Here is a 21,923-nt window from a genome sequence, read left to right as displayed (position 1 = left end):
CAAATATCAGCTGTCACACAAGCTTACATGCCTTCTTTATTTATTTACAAGCACAAAGAATAGAAAATAAATTATTTACAGTTCAGTACAAAGCATTGGCATAAACACTCAATTACCAAATGCAAAATTAGAATGTAAAAGAAACCACTGTTTACAAATGCATATAGTCCTTTTAAGATGGAAAGTATCTCACCACTACAATATTCAGGAAGAAGTGCGTATTAATTAAAATTAGTTTGTGTGTGTTCAGGAAAAACTTTGAAAATGCGACAATTGGCAGGAAAAAAGGTCCATTTTGGGTAAATTTTACGAAGTAGGTGAACATCAATCCAAAGGAAATAAAATGGTACTTTCAAAAAAATCATAAAACACCCCTCCAAATACATGTGCAGAATAAAGTTCCATTTTCCACTGTTCTAACAGTATCAGTAACTTTCATCTCTGAAGACTGTCATTACCCAATCTAACATTTCTATTGCTCGTAGTCAACTCTTGCAGTTTCTAAGAGATTGGCAAATTAAAACAAAACCATCCACGATAAATCCTCATAATAAAGTATCTGTGGCACTAACTAATTATTTTTATAAAATGGACATTTTGAAGTGAATGCCCCTATTTCTTTTTAAAAAAAAACTCAGCCAAGGTATTAAGCCACCACTTTTATAGAATTTCCGAGGTCACAATAAATTACAACTCAGACTCAAATGATGGTGTACCTAGGGATTGACTTGACGAGCAAGTAGTCTTAAGGTACAGTTAGAGTGGGAGATTATTGGATCAGAGCACACAGATGTATTTCAGTTCCTATTTCAACAGTTATATCTTCTGGCCTTATTTTTACAATTCCATTATAAATTTTGTGTCCACACATATTGATAACTGCCAACAGACATTTTTCACACTAATAGTTACAACTACCTGCCAGTGGTGATCAGACTAGAGAACGACAAGCTTACAAAGGTGTTTTTCATTATAAATGTACACATTAAAAATTATAGCAGAAAAATTTAATAAAAATTGTGGCAAAAATACAACAGGTCAGATGAAAAAGTGCATGTAATCCAAGATTTTTATTATATATTTGGATGCAAAGCATATAGGTCGATAGCAAGATATATAATTCCTTGGGGAGGTACTTTAAAATTAAATATTAAATAACAGAAATCAATCCTACCTCCTTTGACCCATCTCAAAGTCTGATGAAGTGAGACATGCTCACTGCCTGAAAAACATGCTTAAACTGCAAATGGCCAGGAATGAGCAGTTGCAGCCTACCGAGTAAAAGTGTAGTATAAAATAGTATAATATAAAGTACTGCAAGCAAGCAGGAGTGTTACAGTGCTTGCAATTTTTAGTTCCCAGATTTTCATTAAAGGGATGGGATGAAGAAAGTGACAATATGAAACACTAGCAATTTCACCACCAGTAACAAGGCATGCTGCTCATTTAAAATTTGAATTTTAATTTTTAAAAAATCTTGCATCTAATTAGTATCACCTCAAAAAGTGTAGCTGCAAAGGAGCTTTATCAAACAAAATTTGATACTGAGCTACATAAGGGGATAATAGGGCAGATATCAAAAAGTTTGGTCAAAGACATGTTTTTTAAAAGGAATGTTTTAAAGGAGAGAAGAGCTCTCTCCTTTTCAGGAGCAAATCCCAGGACCTAGGGCAGAGGCACCTGAAGGCAAGACTGCCAATAATGCAGCAGTTAAAATCAGGGGTGCTCAAGAGGACAAAACTAGGGGAATGCAGAGATCTGAGGGTTGCAGGGCTGGAGGAGGTTACAAAGATAGAAAGGGGCGAGGCCATGGAAGAATTTTAAAACAAGGATGAGAAGGTTAAAATTAAAGTATGGAACTTGGTGCAAATTAGAAGGCAGGCAGAGTTTGGGATGAGTTCAAGTTTTAGATAGAGTCAAAGATGGGAGGTCTACCAGAAGAGCACTGGAATTGTTAAGTCTAAAGGTAACACAGACATTCATGAGGATTTCAGCAGCAAATAAGCTGAGGCAAGGCAGAGTTGGGCTATGTTATGGAAATGGAGGTAGGTAGCCTTGGTGATGGAAGCTCATCAGGGGGAATCAAATATGACACTATGATTACCAAGGGTCTGGTTCAGTTGGAGAGGAATGAAGTCGGTGCTCGGAAAGAGGCCAAAGAAAAAAAAAGTAAATAAAGGGCTATTAACCAAAATGCAGTTTAGAATAAAATACACTTAACATAACACAAATTTAAGAAATTGCCTTTTGTATGAAAGGGAAAAATCCTATGGAAGAGTGAAAGGGAAAAGCTGCAGCTGCCCCTTTTCAGTCATTTGTTTCTCAGACAGTGATAGACCTGATAAGCTTTTTAACCATACCTCAGACTAATTGTCCCACGATGAGATGAAGGGGGTTTGGAATGATTTCAGGTTCGCTATTTTAAAGCACCATAATGAAGAATGAGTATATTATTCTTATATGTTTAATTTTTAGAGCCAATAATGCACTCTAGCACTGGAAAGGTAGTGGCTTTATACATTTCCCATTGTGATGGGAATTTGATAAAACATAAAAACAGGAGGAGTAGGCCATTTGGCCCCTTGAGCCTACTCCACCATTCAATCAGAATAGCCATGATCTTATAGTGGCCTCCACTCCACTCTCCTGCCTGCTCACATAACCCTCAACTCCCCTGTTTGCCATGAAAGCCACAGTAATCAAAATTGGCACACAACTTCACAAGGTCGCCACCGTGAACTTCAGAGTTCTTACTTAACTTACCCAGTAACCAACTGTTGGATCACTCAGGATTAGGGATAACATCACAATCATTAATCATTCAACATGATCCAGAAGCAGAGTGAGACAAACTGCAAATAATAAGAAAAGGTACGTACTCTATAATTTCACTACTTTAACCAAGGAAATTCACAGTATGGATTGCAATGTGATAATCTCATCACTCCTGTTGCCTCCATTGAATCAAGCCTTAATACTATTCTACAAACTTAACCTTCAATGTAATTTCAACTCTACTCTTAACTATTAACAGGATGTCTCATTTTCTTGAATTCATACAGTATACATAGATATATCTATTACCTAAAGGGCAAATAAAAGACTCATCGCAATTTAGTTCACAAACATACGTATATCACTAAAGCTTTCTTTTCATTGATGTCAACAAACGAAAGTCCTATTACAAAATCCTTATTTTAACATATGAGAAATAAAGATGGACAGTAACTACAGGAGTATTGAGGTAAAAGATGGTGATGATGACAGCAGGCAATACTTCCATGCTGTGAGGAAGAGGTTGATAAACAAAGACCGAGTGGATTCAGATAGCCAGATGGTTTGTCAGCAAACACTGTTGTAAAGCTTTCCGCCAGGGATTCGCATGAGCAGACGAGGACTTAAAAGACGCAAAACACTACAACTACACCATAAGGGAGTGAACTCAGAGCTGCACGTTTTAATCTGAATAATCCTGCAATATGTAAAATTTATGGGTGATCCAGAAATCTATAATCCGGTGTTTTGCTAGCTATTCAAAGACGAAAGGAAATTATAGCGTTAACATGTCACATACATTTCTTGTCAAAAGAGCAGTACGGTGACTGCACGCAAAATGATGTACACTGTGGCTGGGTAATTTTTTTCTTTGCAGTGAACTAAACTGAATTTGCCTTCCTGATTGCAACATAAGAAACTGATGCCTACACCACTCTTCTGGCAGCCAAGATTTGCAAAATCCCAGAATTCTTGCAGCATTACATGCAAAGCCCTTTGCAGATTATCCTCCCCTTTCATCAATACTGTTAAATACATTTGCTTTAATTTCCACCCCCTCCTAAATCCCATCATAATAGAGCGGGTGCAGCGAACAGCTTCCTTCTCAGGAGCTACTGGGTTTTTACATATATATATATATAAAATCAAGAAAAAAATGTTTATCCAACCTGATGCACGGTCATAAACTGAAGTCCATTTCCAGCAGAAACACGGGCAGCAGTTGCGGGTTTGACCGCTGCGACAAGGCCGAGAGGAGGGCTCTCACTTAAGCAAGAGATGCGAGAGGCAGAGCCTTCCTTTTCCCCCTCAAGAGGGTTGAATCAACAAGGGGATCGGGGTGCTGGCGGCATCTCCGCCGCGGTGACAGCTCGGTCCATTCATAAAAATCAGAACCCCGCCACTTCCCCTTTAATGGAACGAAGTTGGAAAATAATGGAACGTCGCACCGTTAAAGCCGTTGGTCACGCGGAACGTCCTGGATCCGGCGGGGGGGGGGGGGGGGGAGATGGACACCAACAGGGCCCCGGGGATGCTGCCTAGGACTCTCCAGGTAAAAAAAAACATAAGGTTTAAATTAACGTCACAGCCATTCCCTCACCTGACACCTGCCGAACAATAAACCTTCACCTTAAACCGACGAAAAAAAGTCCAGTGTCGACGTTGTAGTTAATATTTTTTTTCACCTCAGACGCGCTATCTTTATCCCAGCCACACTCTCAACTTTCCTGCACCTGCTTTCGCCCTTTTCTCGGCTCCGAGACTTGCACACCTCCAGCGAGCTACTGCGGCTGCGCAGTACCAGCTGCCACTCTCTCTCCCCCCCCGCCCAGTAGCCGGTACCAGCTGTTTCTTTCCACCACCTCTGCGGCTGCGTATCACCGGCTGTCTCACCTTTCTTACTTCTGCGGCCGCGCAGTACCGACTGTTTCACCTTCCTTACTTTTGCGGCTGCGCAGTACCGGCTGTTTTCCCCACCTCTGCAGCTGCGCGGGCACATTTACCTGTATAAAGGCAAAATACCGCGGATGCTGGAAATCTGAAACGAAAACAAAAAATGCTGGAAAAACGCAGCAGGTCTGACAGCATCTGTGGAGAGAGAGATAGAGATAACGTTTCGAGTCCTTATGAGTCTTCTGCAGATCTGCAGAAGAATCATACAGACTCGAAACGTTATCTTTGTCTCCCTCTCCACATGTTGTCAGACCCACATGTACCTGTAGTCATGTAAAGTGTATGTGCATGAGTAAAATATTGTGGATGTTGGAAATCTGAAGTAAAAACAAAAAATGCTAGGAATACTCAGCAGAATCTGTGTGGAAAGAATAATAGTCGACATTTCAGGTCAATGACCCTTCTTCAGAATTTGCATTCAACATTAACTCTGCTTTTCTCTCCAAAGATGCTGTCAAACCTGCTGAGTATATTTTTTTTATTTCAGATTTCCAGCATCCAGAGTATTTTGCTCTTGTATTTGTTTTTAATTCACTGCCACTTCTCTTCTACAAATGCCCACCTCAATTTTACAGCCAATATCTCCTTCCGGCTCCGAATTGTTCAGTGTATGTGCATATCCAAATTATGTAGATATAAGTTTTCTACAAATAACACAAATATACATCTAAGTTACACCCACATCTTGTATATACAACACCTGCATGTATAGATCTTATATGTAACATATATTGTTATGATCCAGTTAGGGACCAGTAACTTTTTGTTTAAAATAGACCAAGTTTGAAATCTCAGTTACCCACTAGGAGAATAAAGCCACAAGATTCCATGGTTTTAAACAAACAAAATAAACTTTATTGCACAAAGTCAGAAAAGTAAAACAAATTACAATATCTATTCTAGCGTTCAGAATTAACATGAGGTAAATATGAATTAGTATGTCAAACACACCACACTGCACATTAAATGGCAGATGCGACCAAGACAGATCACATGGATTTCTCAGTAACCCACCCAGACATCAGTGACCACTGAGTCACAATATCTCATTAAAACTCTGTCTCCCTCATGAGGGATTTCAACTCTCCACTTTCAAAGCTTTAGCCTCCGAATTCCTTCAAAAGCCGCTCTGACTCAGATTGCCTCAATGACTGCTCACCTCCCAATAGTTCAATCTCTTCTCCTGAAACTGCTTCCACAGGATTCACAAAGCTGCACTCCTGCCTCTAATTACCGGCACACTTCCAACTCTTTCAAAGGCTGCTAGCTTCACTAAACTGGCACTGCTCCTGGTTTCTCCGAACTCCAGACTTCCAGGGCTTCCAGGATTTCTTCTGAGCCCTAACCCTCTCCAGCATGAAACCAATGACCTTCCACCGCCTTGTCAGCTCCCTAGGACTTTGCTGAGCCCTAACTGCCTGGAGCCTGCTAATAGAAGCACACTTTCAGTATAGTCTCTCCCCTGTTACCAAATGCTCAGGTAAATTGAAACTAGAAAACCTTTTTAAGTTCCACCTATCTCCATTGCGACATATAGATCTGTGATGCACAGACATCTATAAAGATCAATGGAGAGAGTGGAGGGAGAGAACAATGGAGGGAAGGAGAGGGAATGGAGAAAGCAGAAGTGGGAGACAAGGAAATGGAAGCGGAGGAGGACAGAGCAGGGAGAGGTGATTCAGGAATAACAAAAGACAGTGAGTTGGACTTGATATCTGAATGATGGGTTTGGAAGAATGATGCCTGAACTTTATTTGGTTGGTATTGAACATAATGCCTGACCAGTGCAACTGAGAGCAAAGCATCTAATATGTGCAGAATGTTGGTGGAGGGGTTCAGTTGCTATCTCTATTTATTGGGTGATTCAGCGGGGCATATGATGAAAGTGAAGGCAATGTCTGAATAGTTAGGTTAAGAGAATGGCACCTGATCAGCATGTATTGTTGTTCAATGGTAGGTTGGGTACAGAATGTTGCAAGGGAAGTGGGGGTGGGGGGGTGGGGGGAATGGCTGCAATTTCTTTCTAACAAGTTCCATTTTCTTACAGACTGATTCTGTTTGCCTGAGCATGTTTTATTTGAGGTTATGCAATTTTATTTTTTATGGGGCAGTTTTCATCAGGATTGCTAAGTAGTCAGTAAGGGAGAATATTAGGGGTTGTTCCATTGTAAATCGATTTGTTATGTTGTTATCCCTCGCCTATTGATGTAGCATCTTTAGCATCTTGACGCTACTCACCCTTCTTAATATATTAATCTATTAATATATTAATCTATTAATATATCATAGATTTCTGCCACCTTCACTGCAGATAGAGGTTTCAAAACTAATTCCCTTCTAAAAGAAATATGCCACGTAGAATTTTTAAGTTTAATCATATGACATATATAGTGCAAATTGTAAGAGTGATGTTCCTCTGAAATTTTCACATAGAGGCTGGCAAAACTGAATAATTGGTAAATGAGAAAATTGCAGTATATATCAAAACCAAACTTCATCTGTTTTTTAAGACAGGTTTTGCTGACAGCAATTCAAAGGCGTCCTATGTCCCTGCATCCTACACATGTTCGTGTTAGATCAAGATAATATCTGTATTGACAGCGCCATGTTTGGGTTCTGCTCTTGTCAAGCACTATTACAATCATCCCTTTCTCAAAATTCTCTACTGCTTGAGACATCCTTGTCTTGTTGAAAGTAACATTTTCTTCTAAAAACTCGTCTTCAGTGATTTTTTTTTGCCAGCCTTCATTATCTCCTGATTTCCATTCCTTTACTGCCACCACCTGGACAACTGATACTTCATTGCTGCCACCAGGATCACTACTCCATTGCTGTGCCATCTCAGCCACTTCTGCACCACTTACTCCCCCCATTGCCTGATCACTAATCTGATACTCATCAGCACATCAACCATCTATCAACCTTTGCTTCCTCAACATCATGCCTGCTGACCCTGCCTCCCATTTAACCTCAAAATGTTAGCTTCACACAGCAAGTTAATTACTCTCCACACATGGCTGGTGCTGCTCAATACATCTATGTCTCACAAATAATGGAATGCTACTCAGTTTAATCCAGGTGAAGAGCTGACTGTTAAACAATGCCTCCTTGTAGCTATAGAGAATGAAGATATCAGGAGACAAGAAAGGACACAGCAATCACTAGAGTGCTGTGGAGGAGAAAATATATTCAGCAATATAGCATTTTAGGATCAATAGTTGAACAAGAAAGACAACCAAAGCCGCATTCCAGCACTTACAGATACCTGATGAATCATCACGCCAGTCCAACAACCTCAGAGTGCTCATGGACTGTCCTGATCATCCCCCGATTACCGCAGATTGCACTCAGAGTGTTCCAGATTACCATAGGCTTTCCTGGATTATGAACATTCATGGGTCTGTCTCCTAAACCATTGGAGAGCCTCAGATTACTCTTAGTTCACTCTAACACCACCAACCTTCAGCCAATCCCACTCTTTGGGACCAGAAATCAAGCTTTGGCCCCAAGTAAGGACAAATATTCCACCATTTGCATCATATAGATACCGTATATATTTGTGTAAAAGTTGATCTCATGTAAAAATTGAAATGTGTAATTTGGAATTGCAGCCACTTAAAAACTGCCATGCACACTGACTTGGTGAGGCCAAGGGTGAAAGGACTATACTATGTGGAGTAATTAAGGACATGATCTAAGGGAGTGCTAGGCACACCCCACAGCGGCCACAGGTTCCCAAGGCAACTCTCCCTTCCAAGGATAATTATTAGAGCATACGGTGACTAATGATACTTCCGTGATCATTATGAGATATTGGACCTTTTGATGAGATGTCCAAGCTGAGAACGGAGGTGCTGGGGCATCCCATGCATCGAAGGCTGAAGGAAACATCAATTGTGAAAATTTGTCATCGCTTTATTCCTCCTGGAATCTTGTAGCTATGAGGTAATAACATGCACTTCTGCTGCATCATACCCATGCAATGACATCCTCATGTGGCTCATCTAAATCCTCGCCCTCTTCAGAAACATCCCTTTCAACGTCGTCCTCATCCAAGGAGACATCTAGCACCTCAATGTCTTCCTCAGGCACCACATCCCCACTTTGCAGCGCTAGGTTGTGCATGGCTGTCATGAAAATATAATAATTTTCATAATATTATTGTGATTTATTGTAAAGGTAGGTTAATAGTGGGGTTTGGATTAGTTTCTCTGTGTGTATGTGTGTGGGGGTGATTTAATTGAATTGCTGACAGCTAGTTTCGAGCTTTTGAGTTATCATAAGGAAAGCTAGGTTTGAAATGCTAAATCTGTAAACGTGGCTGAAGTTTTAAAATGTGAGGCGTGAGGAACATTTGCATTTTTTAGATAAACCAGAGTAGTTTGAATTTCAAAGAGATGATAAGATGTTATACTTAGCCATATGAAGCTAGGTCAAACAGTGTGTTCATTTTTCCCAAAGGTTACTGATAATATGAGTATTATGGAAGATTTATATTATGGAAAAAGTAAAGTTGCAAAGACATATTGGAACAATGACATTTACATTAAAAGGGGAGAAACATGTATAAAGGAGATGAGGCTATGTGTAAGGGAGAAGGAATTCTAAGATCTAACACAAGTGTGAAAAGCCTCCAGCCGTTATGCATCAAGTTGCTGTCTACAGGGACCGAAGCTAAGAAGACTCATGATGAATATCACTGTCCAGGGTATTGTGTGCTTTGCCTGGGTCTGGTGAAATCTATTTTGTTTTACTGTTGCCTTAATGGAGCGTTACTGGGAGTCAGATTAATTAGGGGGGCTAGGAGTTATAGTAGGAATTTATAGACCTATGTATGTGCTTAAAATCTTTTCTTCTATTAATAAATGTTTAATTTAGTTTTGTAAAAAAACCTCTAAGACTCAGTGGACTTATTACTACTGAATTCAAGGCATGCATCTTGAAATAAAATACAAATTGCAAAAACAGCTGTGGCAGCTGTTTCAAGTTTCCTAGTGCGATTTGAGCAGCTCAGCATTTACCATCCGCTGTGCCATAACAAGGACACAGCAAACAACGATGATGCAGGACACTCTCTGTGGTGAGTAGTGGAGAGACCCACTGGTCCAAACATCAGAAATGCATCTTCAGGAGGCCAATTGTTTGCTATATTAAGGACCTTGTAGCGGAATGTGCAGCATTGATCTCTCTTCAGCTGCACTATATAGACAGCTAATGGATGTCATCAACCGGGTCTTTGGGAGGTACCCTTTGTACCTGAGGAGCCAACTCTCTAAGCGTCAATGTCCCTCAAAGATCTGTGGTACCTGTGAGTGAGTCAACATGTAAGAGTTGTGAGAGCTCCCTGGGAACCTAGCACAAACATGCAGGATAAAAGCAAAATACTGCAGATGCTGGAAATCTGAAACAAAAACAAAAATTGCTGGAAAAACTCAGCAGGTCTGACAGCATCTGTGGAGAGGAAGACAGAGTTAACATTTCGAGCCCGTATGACTCTTCATCAGAACTAAAGAGAAATAGAAACGTGGTGAAATATAAGCTGTTTAAGAGGGGTGGGGCAGGTGGAGCTGGATAGAGGGCCAGTGATAGGTGGAGGCAAAGGAGAGATTGCCAAAGATGTCACAGACAAAAGGTCAAAGGGGTGTTGACCGATATTAGCTAAAGGATGTGCTAATGGTGACATTAAGGGTAGAAAGCAGGACGAGCAAGTGACAAATGGCCCTAGTGGGGCTGGGGTGGGGGGAAGGGATCGAAATAGACTAAAAGGTAGAGATAAAACAACGGATAGAAATAAATTTTTAAAATAATAATAGAAATAGGTAGGAAAAGAAAAAAATATTTTTAAAAAAAATATAAAAATTTTAAGAAAAAAGGGGGTGAGGGGGTTAACATGCAGGATTTGTCTTCTGTGGTCAAAAATTAGCTGGATGTTCAGAGCATGAAATTCTTTTCTATTTATGAATTTCACTGGCTGTTGTCAGGGAGCTCTCAAGGCCACATGTGTGCAGTTGATGGTGCCCTGCATTTGCCGGAAACCTGAGCTTGCAGTGAATCTTACAGCTCTGGCAGACTGACTTGCATCATCCATGTGGAACTGGATGTAATGGTGAGCTTTATTGAAAAAGGCATCTGTCACCTCCTTTATGCATTTGTGTGTCACCGATCGTGATATTCCACAAAGGTCCCAGTGGAGCCCTAGAAGGACCCAAAAGCAAAACAGTTGTGTGGTGGTCACCTTCAAAGCAACCAGCATGGGACATCCTCCAAGTCCTTGCAGCATGAGTTCCTTGCAAAGAAGGTGGCAAATGTGAGCTACCATATCCTGGAGGTCCACAGGTGGCTGAGCACCCCTCTCAGACGTATCACCACATTCACAATGAAGGTCTTGATTGGGATGAATTTACCCATGTGCTATAACCCTTAGTCAGGCTATTGTCAGCTCACCTCCAGTACCTAGACATTAATTATCAATACACTAAGCTTGTACTTATGTCATGACAAGCAAAGGCGCCTACGGCCCAGTCATTCACCCATCTCCATGTATGACCTGTGTCTTCTGTAGACCTTTGGTCACACCAAATATCTTCATGGACTTATCCACCCCCCAGCAGCACCTGGGATTTCCTGGAGCCCCGCTGCCTCTTGCTGCTCAGGCTGATGTTCTTCCTGGAGCTGTGCCAATCGGTGATGGATCATCCTCCTCATTCAGATCATAGCTATCAACAAGGCAGAGTTGCCTGCAGCCTGCATCCTCCAGACCTCCTTGTATCTGTGAATGGCGACATCATTGAAAATTCCCCTTGAATGGTCTCCCTCCATCTCCAAGCAAGAAATCCAGTCTCAAGCCCTTGCCTTGTTCTAAATATCCAGGCTTGGGCTGACAAGTGACAAGTAACATTCGCGCCACACAAGTGTCAGGCAATGACCATCTCCAACAAGAGAGAATCCAACCATCACCCCTTGATGTTCAATAGCATTACCATCACTGAATCCCCCACTAAGAACATCCTGGGGGTTGCCATTGGCCAGAAACTGAGCTGGACTAGCCATATAAATACTGTGGCTACAAGAACAGGTCAGAGGCTAGGAATCATGTGACAAGTAGCTCACCTCCTGACTCCTCAAAGCCTGTCCACCATCTGCAAGGCACAAGTCAGGAGTGTGATGGAATACTCCCCACTTGCTTGGATAAGTGCAGCTCCCACAACACTCAAGAAGCTTGACACCATCCAAGACAAAGCAGCCTGCTTGATTGGCACCGCATCCACTCCCTCTACTATCAATGCACAGTAGCAGCAATGTGTACCATCTGCAAGATGTACTGCAGGATTTCACCAAGGCTCCTTCAACAGCACCTTCCAAACCCATTACCAGTACCATCTAGAAAGGCAAGGGCAGCAGACAGATGGGAACACCACCACCTACAAGTACGCCTCCAAGTCACTCACCATCCTGACTTAGAAATATATTGCCGTTCCTTCACTGTCACTGGGTCAAAAACCTGGAAGTCCTTTCCTAACAGCACTGCAGGTGCACTACGTCAAAGGGACTGCAGCAGTTCAAGAAGGCAGCTCACCACCAACTTCTCAAGGGCAACTAGGGATGGGCAATAAATGCTGGCCCAGCCAGCGCAGCCCAAATCCATGGCTGAATAAAAAAAGGGTCCAGACGTGGCATTCACAGGCCACCCCTTACAGGTTAATAATATCCTGGATATCCACATGTGGCTGAGCATGTCCCTCAGACGTGACTGCATATTCACAAAGAGGGCCTTGATTAGGGTGAACACACCCATGCACTATAACCCTCAGCTTGCCTTTGGTAACGAGACACTAACTATCGATGCGCTAGCCTTGTTCTATGTCATGACTGTAAGCCTGGTGCCTTGTAAGCCATGACCAGTATAATGGGAATATTGAGGCTTGTAGTGTGCATGGAGCTTTTGTCCAGCAGCTGTGGCCCTTATTTGTTTGATCCTCCTTTCCTCTTCAAATGCTTCTAGGCCACTTCAAATGGGTGAAATTATTAGACTTCAAGGGGGTAGAAACATTAGTATTGCCTTTGTTTACCTTCTGTTACTGTCAAGACAGTGGAGCTTTTCAACCATGTCAGCTTTCCATGCAGTTAGTACATGTAACTGGATGAGGTCCAGTCTAACAACAGGACATGGCCTTGCTGGTTTATGCGCACCATAGTCAGGGAAGCTTCAACAAGGGGGTAAGATGTCACCTCCTATGAGTTTTGGGAGGTGACATCGGGAAAATCTCTGTTCATCACTTATGGATACAAGGTGAGTCAGTCATTCAAAGCAGTTAATGTGATAAACTATTCTTCCATAGCTCCTTGGTATTTTCTCTCAAATTTGGATTCCAAATACTATTCCCAATTTACAATAATAAACTAACATCAGATTCATCTCAAATTTAAACTATTTGACATAATGAAACAGAAATCAGACAGGCATAAAGAAACAATTTATGTAAGCTAGTAATAAACCAAATGAAATTCTGCATTTGGATCATTTCTTCTCATTTGTCATGCCTCCCTGTCATGAAAATATGATAATTCTCATAAAAGTGATGGGCGACTGCACAACCAAAAGGTTCCTGCATGTCAACAGCGGTACTGGCCAGAATTACTGGTTTCCAACAGCAGGAAACCAGTTCGCGATCGTCCGCTCAGCCCGCCAATGGCAGACCACGTTTCCCACCATTGCATATCAGGAACCTCTTTGTAACTCACCAGCGTATCATTATCAGGCAAGCCTGCTGGAATCGTGCCCCCACCTCCCCTCCCGCTGGATCGTCCATCGTGTCAACTGGAAAGCACGCCGACGTGTTTCACAACAGCACATAAAAGACGTGCACTTGACATCCTGCACTTTGAGGGGAACTCAGAGGTCAGTATACAGCAACATTGTGCAGCACTCGCCAGGGTCACCTGTTGGACTTCAAGCTTCAGGGCGGTTGGGGTTAAAGGCAGCCCAGCCATTGAGGTGACTCGTGGCAGAGAGGAGTTAAGGGCAGCCCTGCCATTGAGACGACTGGTGGCGGCGGCAGTTAAGGGCAACCCTGCCGTTGAGGCGACTAGTGGTGGGGGTTGGGGCAAGGGCAGCCCTGCCATTGAATATAGCACACAAGTATTCGGGATGGGAGGTAGGGTGGGCAAGGGAAGTGGCATTAGGGAAACCTGTATAAAGTGACCTTTCCTCTGCATCTGAGACAGTTCAGGCGCAGCCACATTGATTTGATTGGGGTTGGGCTCCTAGCTTATCTGCCCACTCAAGCAATGCAGAGACGTCAAAGTGTCACCAAGTGCTCCAGAGCTTCCGCCCCCACCCCCCACCCCCCTCCCCCAACCTGCCCCGCCAGCACAAACTGCAAATTCATGAGCATTTTAGTGGACTGCAGAACAGTTGGACAACTGTGCACATTATACCAACTCCTCGTTAAAGCTGGCCATGTAGCAGTCACTGCTGGAAACACTCACAACCCCTTGAAATGTCAGCATCCCGGTTTGGACCAGTCTTCCCCATGGTTCAAGCTAACAGGGCAGCCTTGCAGCGCGGTAATTTCTGGCCATCTAAGTGGCGGCCAGCATTCTCCAGGACGCCTTAAGGGGCTGTCACACTTAACCAGGACAAGTTCTTAGTACACCTATGCTAACCACATGTCTCTCTCTTTCATCCTGCAGGAGCAGTACATCAGCATCATGGAGCCTGATGAATTAGCTGTATGCCTGATGGCCTACAGAGAGCGAAGACGATGGAGGAGAGAGTGACTGAAGCTCCTGGTTGCGCAGAGGCAGGAGCAGCAACCTAAGGAAGAAGAGACGGCTAAGGTTCCCATACATGCCGCCCAAGAGCCACAGCGAGCCATCGCAGGCTGGCACCTAGCGACTCCCAGGGTCTAAAAATGCAGCCTTTCATTCCTGCAGATGACTGACAACCAGTGTCGCCGAAGACTGAGCAAGTCTAGGGATCTGGTTGGTCAGTGTGACCACCTGCTGCAGGATTTGGCGCCATGGAGGCATGGAGGGCATTCACTGCCAATGGCCATGAAAGTGACTGAGGCGCTCAATTTCTATGCCAGTGGCTCCTTTCAGGGCTAAACAGGTGACCTCTTTGGGACCACACAAGCCTCCACCCACAAATGCATCCATGAGGTCACAAATGCCATCTTTGTGAGGGCGCACAGCTTTCTGCATTTCGCCTGGGACCAGGGCAGCCAGGATGCAAGGGCGATTGGATTCACTGAAGATTCCCCACAGGTGCAGGGTGCATTCGACTGCACTCAGATTTCCATCGTAACTCACGGTGGACTACATCAACTGCAAGGGGTCCCATTCGCTGAATGTGCAGCTGGTGTGTGACCATCAGAAACGCATTCTGCAGGTGTGCACACGGTTTCCAGGGAGTGTGCATGACACCTACATCCTCAGTCTGTCACAGATCCCTGGACTCTTCCAGGGTCCACAGAAGCTGCAGAAATGGCTCCTCACAGAGGCGGTGGCTGATGACACCCGTGCGGCGGCTTCAGACTGCAGCAGAGCAATGCTATAATGGCACTCATGCTGCAGTTCGCAACTTGGTGGAGCAGACCATTGGGATGCTGAAGATGAGGTTCTGGTGCCTGGACCGGTCTACTGGAGCTCTGCAATACCATCCACAGAGGGTGTCATACATCATCGTCATCTGCTGCACCCTCTATAACCTGGCGCTCCAACAGGGAATAGAGTTATCTGAGGAGGAGATGGAGGAGCTGGAGGTCTCCTCCAATGAGGAGGACATTGACGGTGATGAGGGTGGGGAGGTCCTCGGAGGCGAGGATGATGGGGATGAGGCCCTCACACTGGCTAGACGGGGCAGGCGCGCTGTGGAGGATGATGACAACATGCAGTGAGGTGACCCCATAGATGCCCATATTGCATCTGTGAATGCTTGACTCCAGTCTGGCTTATGGCAGCGCGAATACCCTCTGTGAGAATGCTCCTGTCATGAAGAGGCAGTGAGGGCCCTATTAGTCACTCGATTGCAGGAGGATAATGACGACATACAGTGAGAACACTCCACAGATCTTCACATAGCCTCTGAGAATGTCTGACTCCTGTCTGGCAAAGGGCAGATCACTTGCGCTCTGTGATCAGCATCATATCATAGAGATGCAGCCATGAAACTTTAGAAGCATCTGATCCTTTGTCCGCCTTCAGCACCTGAGCCCTTCAGGAGCACAGCATCACTGGTCACAGATGCTGAAGAGATGGGGGCCAGCCCCTCCTTAAAGGTGCTGAGAGCACACAGAGAGAATGAGAGAATTCTGTGGCGCCTGCCCACTACATTCTGGCAGCAATGACAAGCACCACTGCGGTGCAGCTATCACTACTGTGTCCTGTGAGTGTGAGGCCGGACCATCACTTGGTCTGAAGGCTGCACAGGGAAGAGGCCCTGGACTGAGACACCTGCCCTTATCTTGTGCAGAAAGGTTTCACATCTGATTGACAAGAACACTGCTCATCAGAACAAGGAGCCATAGACAGAGAGACATTCTTGGGAGTTTACTGGCAATAGTGAACAGTATGTACAAGTAATTAACATTGGTGCCCAGGCTGTGCAACTAACTCTCCTTAACTTTCCTAACCTGCCACTATGTCTTGGTGTTCCCCGGACATCCACAGTGGAGGTGGAGGTAGCCTGCTGACTGTGACGCCCTGTCTGTGATGACTTTGGTGGGCATCCTCGGGAGGGCCGAGACTTGGACGACTCTAGTCTGCTTTTGGGATCCTGCTGTGTGGCAGTGGCACCCTCCTCAGCCTGTGGAGCTGGAGCTGCTGAGGTCACAGGAAGAGGGGAATCAGATGGGCCGGACACACTCAGAGTCACCTGGATAGATGGGCCTGGAGTGTGCACCGCTGATCTTCCTCCCTGTGGGTACTCAGGGACCCCAGGCTGACTCCTTGAGGAGCAGGGGTAGCTGGTGTGAGATCGAGCTGCCCGGCACCCGTCTCACGCACACACTGTTGGAGGCCAAGTATGGCGTCAGCGATGGAGTTGAGCCCGCGCAGCAGTGCAGGAGCGAAGTCCTGGACCAAGGTCTCCATGGCGGCCGCTATCCTACCAGTGTTGAACTCGGTGCGGTGGCATTCCGGCGCTATCACCTCAGCCTGAAGACGGACGGATTCCTCCATCATGCCTTGCAATCTGAGGAGTGCAGCGACATCCCTTCCTGATGTTCATGCCTTTGCAGCTCCAACAACTGTGACATGACCGAGTCCAGAGGCTCATCATCTGACTCTGACTCAGCAAATTTCTGGCTTCCAGCAGTCCTCCGAGTGCCAGAAACCTGGGAAGCTCATGCCGCTGTCTGCTGTGGTCAGCAATGTGATGCACTGTGCTCACCAGACTGTGATCGCAGGGCTATTCTAAAGCTAGGTTTCACCGAGGTGTGTGTCTCTGCGCTGGTGGAGGGTGTGGGTGAGCGCTGTGATGGGACTTCAGGGAGGGTGTCTCCAGATTCCTCTTCAGAGGTTTCTTCAGGGTTTGATTGGAGGCCCTGGATTGTGGACTCCATCGGCTGTTTGACAGATGTGCCTGCGAAAGCAAAGAGAGATAATTAGTGCATGGCAATGGCCTGTGAAACAGACACATCATTCATGGTGTGGTTGTCTGATGGATGTTGCACTGCTGGACCCTCACTTGGTAGAGCACCGCCCAAACTCACCGTCAGCACAGGACTGGTCCAGATCCTCGCCAGCCAGCTGGATGGTTCTGTTTTCAAAGTCCGTGAGGACCTTGATTTCGGGCATTCTGCCACCGGTCTGCAACCTCTCTCCCTTGTGTGCCAGCTTGTCCTGCATGAATAGAGATGGAGAAAGTGTAAGCAGGACACCTGTCAGGCCAGATGATAAATATGCCTGGCATATGTGGGTGGTGAGTAGTCCCATGGGCGGGATGAGGACAATGAAGGTGTGTGTTAGAGAGTGAATGGTGATGTCCTTGAACCGGCAGTGAGTGAGGGCCCTGTGTATGTGTGATACGTTTGTGAGTGTGTGAGTTGAGAGTGTTTAGAAGAGTGGCTTAACTTGGCAGAATGGAGGAGATCATTCATCCTCTTGTGGCACTGGGTGGCTGTCCTCTTTTGAAGGGTGTTGGCACTGACCACCGCTTCCCAAGCTGGGTTAGTGCTGTTCCTGCCCATCCTGCGGCCAGAGCAGGGGTCGAGGACATCCCAGCGGGCCTCCATGGCATCCAAAAGGTGCTGAACCTGGGGGCTGCAGTCTTCTTCAGTTCCAGGGCCATGTCTTCAATGCAGCAGCAGTGGCCTGGAAGCACTGAGATGTGTGCTTGCGGCTGTACTTTAAATATGACACCTGGCATGATGCAGCGGCGGGGTGATGGCAGGCAAGCCGAATGACAGCCTACCTGCCATTTGAATGGCATGTTTCCCGGGAGTGCACAAATAATAAGGCAGGTTTGGGATGATGCAGTGTGAAAACCAGCCATCGCGGCCGACGTTTTACCCGCCAATACTTCACTTAGTGCAAATCTGGGAAGATTCCGCCCTTTATTTCAGAACCGGTGTGCATGCTGGATAAGTCCTTCACCCACTGAACAGATTAATTTAGTTGGAGGCAGTAATGTTTTTGATAATTCAATTCATTTATTATTGGCGAAAAATTAACCTTAAACACCCTAACTAACCATGCAGAGTAACACACATTGGCCCTATGTCCAAAACTCCCATGTATGGATATAACTGAGGACCCATGAATATAGCTTCTCCAAGTATATTCACACCACCAGGTCTCAAAGATGGCAAAAAGGCTTTCTTTCTGTACTGCTCTTTTATACCATTTTCCTTATGGCCTATTTCCTGCTGAATGTAACACCATTTTTATTTTGTGACCACCCAGTAGTTTGAACAGATCGCCAAAGAGGGGCTCTTGTCTTTTATTCCACACTGTTACTTCTATCATTGCTTTTCCCTGAACCAAAGCTTTGTTGAAAACAACCTTTGATGCATGCACTCATAGCAGCAAATTGCTTTTTATATTACTGCCATTTCTGCTATCACCGCTGTAATGATTTGTCAGTTTTTTTGAAAGCATAGTTGAGAGGAAAATAGATGCTTTTTGAGAATATGATTTAAATCAATTATGGCTACGTTACTGATTTGTCTTTGTTAGAAACAATAGTGATGTGAAAACATTAACAACAACAGCCTCTTTTTATATAGCACTTTTACAATATAAATAACATAATAAAACATCCCTGGCTACCCTTTCAAGCTCCTCTACCTTTGTTGGGCACCTCCAAGTCATTCTTACTCTCCTCAACTTATATCTCCTCCAGCCTCCACTTTTTATTTTTTCTGCAACATGTTCCCGCTGGTTCCCAGCCCCACTTGATTCTATTCCTCAGCAACAAGTCCACAAAATTTCTTTGACCCATGCTAGACATATTTTGCCATCACTGCCTCTCCCAAACTTCAAACCTAAAAACCTCAAGTACTTCTCTTTGTGTCAATGCTCACTATGATAAGCAGATCCCTTACTGTTCTGAGATGGTCCTTCTATCTTGGGTGCATCCATTAACCCTTTATACCACACTTAGAGAGAAATGGATCTGGAAGACGGGATGGGGATTTTGCAGGGATCGTTCCCTCTGGGACACCCTGGTCCACTCCTCCATCACCCCCTACACCCTCAACCCCCTCCCACAGCACCTTCCCATGCAACTGCAGAAGGTGCAACACCTGCCCCTTTACTTCCCCCCTCCTCACCGTCCAAGGGCCCAAACACTCCTTTCAAGTGAAGCAGCACTTCACTTGCACTTCCCTCAATTTAGTCTACTGCATTAATGCGGTCTCCCCTACATTGGAGAGACCAAACGCAGACTGGGTAACCGCTTTGCGGAACACCTTCGGTCTGTCCGCAAGCATGACCCAGACTTCCCTGTCGCTTGCCATTTCAACATACCATCCAGCTCTCATGCCCACATGTCCATCCTTGGCCTGCTGCAATGTCCCAGTGAAGCTCAACACAAACTGGAGGAACAGCACCTCATCTTCCGACTAGGCACTTTACAGCCTGCCGGACTTAATATTGAGTTCAACAACTTCAGATCATGAACTCTCTCCTCCATCCCCACCCCCTTTCTGATCCCCCTTTTTCTAATTATTTATATTTTTTAACATATTTTTCTTTTCCCACCTATTACCATTATCTTTAAGTGTATTCCCATCTATTGTTTCATCTCCACCTTTTAGCCTATTTTGATCCCTTCCCCCCACCCCACCCCCACTAGGGCCATCTGTCACTTGCTCATCCTGCTTTCTACCCTTAATGTCACCATTAGCACATTTCTTAGCTAATATCACCACCGTCAACACCCCTTTGTCCTTTTGTCTATGACATCTTTGGCAATCTCTTCTTTGCCTCCACCTATCACTGGCCCCCTATCCAGCTCTAATTGTCCCACTCCCCTCAACCAGCTTATATTTCACCTCATTTCGATTTTTCTTCAGCTCTGATGAAGAGTCATACGGACTCGAAACGTTAACTGTATTTCTCTCCGCAGATGCTGTCAGACCTGCTGAGTTTTTCCAGCTATTTTTACTTTTATTTTTATTTTTATACCACACTTAGCACTGTCCCCTTTCCTTTAAAAATTTACCAATCACCTCTTTCAAAAATCCCTCTCTCTAATTGCCATCCCATATCTAATTTCCCTTCCTCCTCTATCATCATTCTCATCTCTCCAAAAACTTCCTTTTTGAATCCTTTCAATCCAGTTTCAGCTCTGGCCACAGTGCTGCCGGTATGGAAAGAAACCAGTCTGTGACCAAAGTTCATTATCCTTCCTTGTCCTACTCAACCTCTTTGTAATATTCAACATTCGCTCATTCCATCCTTTCCTCCATCCTTTCCTCTATGGTCCACATCACAGGGAACTGTCCCCAACTGGTTGTGCTCCTACCTGCCTCAACATAACCAGCACACCTCCAACAATGTCTATTGCTCTACAACATTAGTGCTCAAGGTTAGTGAATTCTTTTTGATTTTCTTTTGATTATTTTGCATTCATGATAAAGGATGACAATATTAGGTGCAAGGATTTTCCTTTTTCTTCTGGTAATTCACTGCCTACTCTAAACTGTAACACAGAAGCTGAAGCTGTATAGCATTATGCTCCTCGATAACGACCATTTTTATCATTTCATTGGTGGCTTGTTGCCTCTACTATAATCAGCCTACCTATTATATAATAATTTTCAGAAATATTTTTTTAAAATAAATTATAAACTCCATAATATTAAGACAGCTAATACTTGCCATATATTTTGAGCATGAATTCAGTATCTCAGCTATGACACTTTTCACAATCCATTTAAACTTCTTTATTACAGTTATTATCTTGCATCCATTACCTCACATTCATTTTTAATGACTAATGTCAGATGCAAGTTCTTGCAGATTGAGATCTCAGTTTCGACTGTGCAACCAAAAGGAGGAACTGAGTTAAGATCAAGTGCTTCCAAGCACACAGCAAAAGAAAAATCCGGGTCAATTCAGCATAAGCTGTAGGCAAATTGTTCATAGCAATCAACTCCTGATCCTTGGCAGAGACCTTGGAGCTGGTTGCCTGCCAACAATCTCAGCTGACTAATGGTGAGTGATGAAACCCAAAGACAAAAGCGAGGAGAAAGTAACAGAGGAAATAGTTTCTGTGTAAAATATTTACTCTTTTGTCTGTGACATTTTGTTATTTTCAGCCCACTTGTTATTTATAGAGAAAACAGTCACTGAAGGATTCCTCTGTAATGGTCATGTGGTATCTATTACACAGGAGAGAAATGAACCAGATGTGCTCCAATTATGTCAGCTAGTAGAATAGCACAGGGATTTCCATTATCTGTTTTGTAACTGAGCAGAATTAAGTTGTTACATCCCGATTGCAAAATTCAGTTGCCAAATGTACAGTCTTCAGTGCACGCTCCACCTAATTGAGCCAGGCATTGGACAGCCCAACTTGCGATTTTTGGAGAGACGTTGGAGGCCACTCAAAGATAAGTGCTGGAAATACTCCTCATGAACCCTGCTGCCAGCAATTGGAGGCTCACCTCACGAATGCTTTCGCTCCTCCCCAGGCCAGATTTGGTCTGCTGGCCAGCTAAGTGGCAGCCAGCCAATTTTCCGCC

The 21,923-nt window shown here is 44.3% G+C and overlaps 1 protein-coding gene across 11 annotated transcripts in view; it reads right to left on the bottom strand.

Annotated features, from left to right (window-relative positions):
• rab3ip (RAB3A interacting protein (rabin3)) overlaps positions 1-21,173 on the bottom strand; it is a 95,518-nt gene extending 74,345 nt beyond the window's left edge. For 2 of the 11 annotated variants that reach the window (XM_078567872.1, XM_078567871.1), the window contains exon 1: positions 4,376-4,553. The gene's annotated coding sequence lies outside the window, so the exon portion shown is untranslated. Of the gene's footprint in view, positions 1-2,763; positions 2,853-3,944; positions 4,201-4,375; positions 4,557-21,152 lie in introns of those variants that run through there. The other 9 variants (XM_078567877.1, XM_078567879.1, XM_078567874.1 and 6 more) reach the window with 8 other exon arrangements.
• Between the last annotated feature and the right edge of the window lie 750 nt (positions 21,174-21,923).

This window comes from Cetorhinus maximus, chromosome 22 (genome assembly GCF_964194155.1).
Source record: "Cetorhinus maximus chromosome 22, sCetMax3.hap1.1, whole genome shotgun sequence".
Lineage (NCBI taxonomy): Eukaryota > Metazoa > Chordata > Chondrichthyes > Lamniformes > Cetorhinidae > Cetorhinus > Cetorhinus maximus.
Note: the sequence above shows the minus strand (reverse complement) of the source record. Positions and strands in the feature narration are given on the sequence as shown.